The 6,254-nt window shown below is 51.0% G+C and overlaps 1 non-coding gene across 1 annotated transcript; it reads left to right on the forward strand.

The window, feature by feature from the left end:
• Positions 1-3,365: 3,365 nt before the first annotated feature.
• TRNAV-AAC (transfer RNA valine (anticodon AAC)) lies at positions 3,366-3,439 on the forward strand. The gene has a single exon. It is a non-coding gene; the product is annotated as a tRNA-Val (tRNA).
• The last annotated feature ends 2,815 nt before the right edge of the window (positions 3,440-6,254 follow it).

A 6,254-nucleotide genomic window follows, 5' to 3' on the forward strand; every position in this document is an offset into this window, starting at 1 on the left:
CAAGCTATCTTAGAGGTAGCATGGCCTAAGCTGCTTCCAGACTAAAACCCGAGAGGGCAGGTGATGCCTGCTGTTAATACCTGTTCAATCCTGTATTGGCATATGCAAGGACATCGTCCAAGTTATATAGTATTATATGTATTGATCCCTACTATGCCCCTGTGTTCTTTTGAGTAGAGCAGCACAAGCATTCTTCGTAGCACACTTTCTCTATGTTATGCGGAGAACGGCGTGTCAGCAGTAGTTGTAACTTGGCTGGGTATACCCTGCTGACGCTTCTTGTGAAGGCGTTTGGTTGAGTTTCAATGGCATGTGCTGGAACGCCTATTGTTCGATACGAAGCGCCTTCAGCAGTAGGGGCCCCTCCTCATCACTTTGTCATTTCCTGGTAGTATGACTTCACGAACCGGGGAGGGTTACACTAAGGTTGTAAAGGAATAAAAGACCCAGGGGTATCTCCAGATTAGTGGCAGAGGGGCCTGGGTTTCCTCAGGCATGTAATGTTCATGTCAGGATCAGGTCACTTCGAGGTGGAAAGGGTCCACCGCTCACCTGTCGTTTTGGTCTTGTTCCATTGACTGACAAGATGCTCTGCAGAGCAAAGGTTGCAGGTTTCCCTAAGAAGCGAAGTGCTGGGGGGCCCGGACGGCGACGGTGGCCGCCGGCCGGGCTGTGGCAGAGTTACTGGGCGATCCGGAAGCAGAGAGGTGCAACACTGTAGTTCAGCTGGCACATAGGGGTGCCAGAGCCTAACCTAGAACCTCATGGGAGGTCTAGGAACCCGTGTCGGCGCCCCAGTAGTCCTTCGGGCGGTTGTGGGCCTGTGCAACCGGGGGTTTGCCTAGATACGCCCCGCAAGGGGCGTGAGTAGTGTGATTACCATAATGGTGCAGCAGTTGGGTGGTTCGCCACTGTGCTGATTGGCTCATCAGGCGGGCAGGTGGCGAGAATGCGGCCTGCCCTTGGATCGCCCGTAAGATAACCCACCGTGATTACATAATGTTGTATGTAATAATAAACCTGCAGCAACTTTCCCCAATCTTAACACATGTGTCTGTGTGTTATTTGCGGGATGTTGGATATGTTGGGGCGGGGGTTCCTGTTGCCCCGACGTGACTAAGCTTCCATGCCTCTGCTTCTGTCCAGCTCCCTCCAAGGCTCTCTGCTCATTGGAGCTAAAGGTGCCCCGTGACACCTCCCAGGGATTTCCCCAGTTCGAGACCGGGCGGAAACAAACTCACAACAGTTCATTACTTTATTATTATAATTTAATCACTGAGACCATAAATGTATTAAATGCAGAATTTTGGACGTCACAGCTGCCCACGTAGGCAGAAAGCAATGTCTGATTCTTACATGTAAGTGGAAACTTCTATAATAGGTGGATTCGCTACTTGTTTTAAGAAACCCAAATGACAACAGAGGAAAAGTTAGAGCGATCGAAATAAAAGAGTAAAAAGCAACATCATTTTCTGTCAAAAACCTCCATTTCAAATCTGCTAAATAACAAAAAATCACATATTTTCCGCCCGAACAGGGACTTGAACCCTAGACCCTCAGATTAAAAGTCTGATGCTCTACCGACTGAGCTATCCGGGCTTCAGTAATAAAAATGGGGCAACTGGTCTTGTCGATACGTGCACAGTGCTAGTATGTGCAGGTTGCTTCAAGATCGCCTCCCAGCTGTGAGCCAAGTCAGATTTCAACCTCACAAATAAACATTGCTCACTCCAGCCCCCTGAATCCAGCGCCTGGACTCACACTTTCAGAGTTCCAGGCGCCCCAGTCTGTTTTCATAAACCGGCTCCCAGTCTGAGACAGCAGAGGCAGGAGGGGTTCAAGTCTCACAACCACAGATTGTATATTGAAGATATAACTAGAAGATGAAACACAAATGTTACGCGATGGTGACGTCATCGAAGTAAATCCATGCACAGTGTGTGGGAATCCGCTCAGAGAAAACACAGACCAGGTGACCTCTGACCCAGATGGCTTTAAAAGGTGTCATGACTCAAATATGCAACCTTTCTGCACCGGGACAGATTAACAGAACTAACACAAACCCTCTCTGGCAAACACACCTGTGGGGGCACCTGTTTACAGCACACTGGCACAGGGCAAGGGGCCCAGCACCCCTTCTGCAGTGACCTGCTGGACACTAGTCTAGTGTACCCAGTCCCCACTATCCTCATCAGCCTCAGTGAGAGCTCTTAGCTGTGAACAGAGGCCTCTGCTGTGCACCGTTCAGTGACCTCCGCTCAGTGAGAGCTGCCCGTGTGCACAGGGAGCTCTTATCTGTGCATCGGTCACTGGTGTTCAGTGAGATTCCTCTTAGATGTGAGTGTAGTGCACTCAGCTGTGCAGGGTCAGTGATCTGGATTCAGTGAGAGCTACACGTGTGCACAGGGAGCTCTTATCTGTGCATCGGTCAATGGTGTTCAGTGAGATTCCTCTTAGATGTGAGTGTAGTGCACTCAGCTGTGCAGGGTCAGTGATCTGGATTCAGTGAGAGAGGTCAGAGCTCTGCAGCTTTCACTCATATTCATTGAGGGGTATTTCAGACGTGCAGGGTTCAGGCACGAGCATCCAGTGAGAGCTCACGTGCGCTGATGTTTTCAGTGACATGCAGTCAGTGAGAGTCTGCTCACCTGTGCAGCGATGAGTGAAATGTGCATTGGGTGAGAGATCTCCTACTTGTGCAGCCCGCGGTGATGAGCATTTAGTGAGACACGATGCTTGTGCAGCATTGAGTACTGTGCATTCAGTGAAAGACGATGCTTGTGCAGCATTGAGTACTATGCATTCAGTCAGAGACGATCCTTGTGCAGCATTGAGTACTGTGCATTCAGTGAGAGGCGATGCTTGTGCAGCACTGAGTACTGTGCATTCAGTGGGAGACTATGCTTGTGCAGCATTGAGTACTGTGCATTCAGTGAGAGGCGATGCTTGTGCAGCACTGAGTACTGTGCATTCAGTGGGAGACGATGCTCGTGCAGCCCACGGTGCTGTGCATTCAGTGAGAGGCGATGCTTGTGCAGCATTGAGTACTGTGCATTCAGTGAGAGGTGATGTTTGTGCAGCATTGAGTACTGTGCATTCAGTGAGAGGCGATGCTTGTGCAGCATTGAGTACTGTGCATTCAGTGAGAGGCGATGCTTGTGCAGCACTGAGTACTGTGCATTCAGTGAGAGACGATGCTTGGGCAGCATTGAGTACTGTGCATTCAGTGAGAGGCGATGCAGCATTGAGTACTGTGCATTCAGTCAGAGGACTTTAGAGAAGCTTCCATACCTCTGCTTCTGTCCAGCTGCCTCCAGGGCTCTCTTCTCATTGGAGGTAAAGGTGCCTCATGGCCCCTCCCATGAGTTTCCGTAGTGTAGTGGTTATCACGTTCGCCTAACACGCGAAAGGTTCCCGGGTTCGAGACCGGGCGGAAACACTTTTTTCTCTAAAAAAAGTAACTCACAACAGTTAATTCTTTTATTATTATAATTCAATCCAGGGCTGAAACAGTAAGAGCGCCAATGTTCGACACCCTTTCCTTTTCCAATGTCCTTATGCATTCAGCTGCTTCAAAGACAGACTCGAACTCTTTCTGTCCCTTACAGACAGACAGCAGGACAGCCGCTGCCATCCATCACTCACAGGCACTGCACACGCTGCAGGCGCTGACACAGGCAGCCACCAATGTTTACACAAACACAGGCAGGAAATGGCCAGACTCTGAACATAGAGGGAGACTCAGGCACCAGGAGTGAGTTAAGAGAGAGTGCGACTCAGGCACCAGGAGTGAGTTAAGAGAGAGTGAGACTCAGGCACCAGGAGTGAGTTAAGAGAGAGTGAGAGACTCGGGCACTGGGAGTGAGCTAGAGAGAGTGAGACTCAGGCACCAGGAGTGAGCTAGAGAGAGTGAGACTCAGGCACTGGGAGTGAGTTAAGAGGGAGAGACTCAGGCACCAGGAGTGAGTTAAGAGGGAGAGACTCAGGCACCAGGAGTGAGCTGAGAGTGAGAATCAGGCACCAGGAGTGAGTTAAGAGAGAGTGAGACTCAGGCACCAGGAGTGAGTTAAGAGAGAGTGAGACTCAGGCACCAGGAGTGAGTTAAGAGAGAGTGAGAGACTGAGTCACCAGGAGTGAGTTAAGAGAGAGAGAGACTCAGGCACCAGGAGTGAGTTAAGAGAGAGTGAGAGACTCAGGCATCCGGAGTGAGTTAAGAGAGAGTGAGAGACTCAGGCACCAGGAGTAAGTTAAGAGAGAGTGAGAGACTCAGGCACAAGGAGTGAGTGAAGAGAGTGAGAGATTCTGGCACCCGGAGTGAGTTAAGAGAGAGTGAGAGACTCAAGCACTGGGAGTGAGTTAAGAGAGAGTGAGACTCAGGCACCAGGAGTGAGCTAAGAGAGATTGAGAGACTCGGGCACCAGGAGTGAGTTAAGAGAGAGTGAGAGACTCGGGCACCAGGAGTGAGTTAAGAGAGAGTGAGAGACTCAGGCACCAGGAGTGAGCTAAGAGAGAGTGAGACTCAGGCAACAGGAGTGAGTTAAGAGAGAGTGAGAGACTCAAGCACCAGGAGTGAGTTAAGAGAGAGTGAGAGACTCAGGCACCAGGAGTGAGCTAAGAGAGTGAGACTCAGGCACCGGGAGTGAATTAAGAGGGAGAGACTCAGGCACCATGAGTGAGTTAAGAGGGAGAGACTCAGGCACCAGGAGTGAGCTAGAGAGAGTGAGACTCAGGCACCGGGAGTGAGTTAAGAGAGAGTGAGACTCGGGCACCAGGAGTGAGTTAAGAGAGAGTGGGACTCGGGCACCAGGAGTGAGTTAAGAGAGAGTGAGAGACTCAGGCACCAGGAGTGAGTTAAGAGAGAGTGAGACTCAGGCACCAGGAGTGAGTTAAGAGAGATTGAGACTCAGGCACCAGGAGTGAGTTAAGAGAGAGTGAGAGACTCAGGCACCCGGAGTGAGTTAAGAGGGAGAGACTCAGGCACCAGGAGTGAGTTAAGAGGGAGAGACTCAGGCACCAGGAGTGAGCTAGAGAGAGTGAGACTCAGGCACCGGGAGTGAGTTAAGAGAGTGAGAGACTCAGGCACCAGGAGTGAGTTAAGAGAGAGTGAGAGACTCAGGCACCAGGAGTGGGTTAAGAGAGAGTGAGACTCTGGCACCAGGAGTGAGTTAAGGGAGAGAGAGAGAGACTCAGGCACTGGGAGTGAGTTAAGAGAGAGTGAGAGACTCAGGCACTGGGAGTGAGTTAAGAGAGAGTGAGAGACTCAGGCACTGGGAGTGAGTTAAGAGAGTTTGAGAGACTCTGGCACTGGGAGTGAGTTAAGAGAGAGTGAGAGACTCAGGCACTGGGAGTGAGTTAAGAGAGAGTGAGAGACTCAGGCACTGGGAGTGAGTTAAGAGAGAGTGAGAGACTCAGGCACCGGGAGTGAGTTAAGAGAGAGTGAGAGACTCAGACACCAGGAGTGAGTTAAGAGAGAGTGAGACTCAGGCACCAGGAGTGAGTTAAGAGAGAGTGAGAGATTCAGGCACCAGGAGTGAGTTAAGAGAGAGTGAGACTCAGGCACCGGGAGTGAGTTAAGAGAGAGAGTGAGACTCAGGCACCGGGAGTGAGTTAAGAGGGAGTGAGACTCACGCACCAGGAGTGAGTTAAGAGAGAGTGAGACTCAGGCACCAGGAGTGAGCTAGAGAGAGTGAGACTCAGGCACCGGGAGTGAGTTAAGAGAGTGAGAGACTCAGGCACCAGGAGTGAGTTAAGAGAGAGTGAGACTCAGGCACCGGGAGTGAGTTAAGAGAGAGTGAGACTCAGGCACCAGGAGTGTGTTAAGAGAGAGTGAGAGACTCAGGCACCGGGAGTGAGTTAAGAGAGAGTGAGACTCAGGCACCAGGAGTGAGTTAAGAGAGAGAGAGACTCAGGCACCAGGAGTGAGTTAAGAGAGGGTGAGACTCAGGCATCCGGAGTGAGTTAAGAGAGAGTGAGAGACTCAGGCACAAGGAGTGAGTTAAGAGAGAGTGAGACTCAGGCACCAGGAGTGAGTTGAGAGAGAGTGAGACTCAGGCACCAGGAGTGAGTTAAGAGAGAGTGAGACTCAGGCACCAGGAGTGAGTTAAGAGGGAGTGAGAGACTCAGGCACCAGGAGTGAGTTAAGAGAGAGTGAGACTCAGGCACAGGGGGTGAGTTAAGAGAGAGTGAGAGACTCAGGCACCAGGAGTGAGTTAAGAGAGAGTGAGACTCAGGCCTTGGGAGTGAGTTAAGAGAGA

The sequence above is a fragment of the Lissotriton helveticus genome, chromosome 1_2, assembly GCF_964261635.1.
Source record: "Lissotriton helveticus chromosome 1_2, aLisHel1.1, whole genome shotgun sequence".
Taxonomy (NCBI): domain Eukaryota; kingdom Metazoa; phylum Chordata; class Amphibia; order Caudata; family Salamandridae; genus Lissotriton; species Lissotriton helveticus.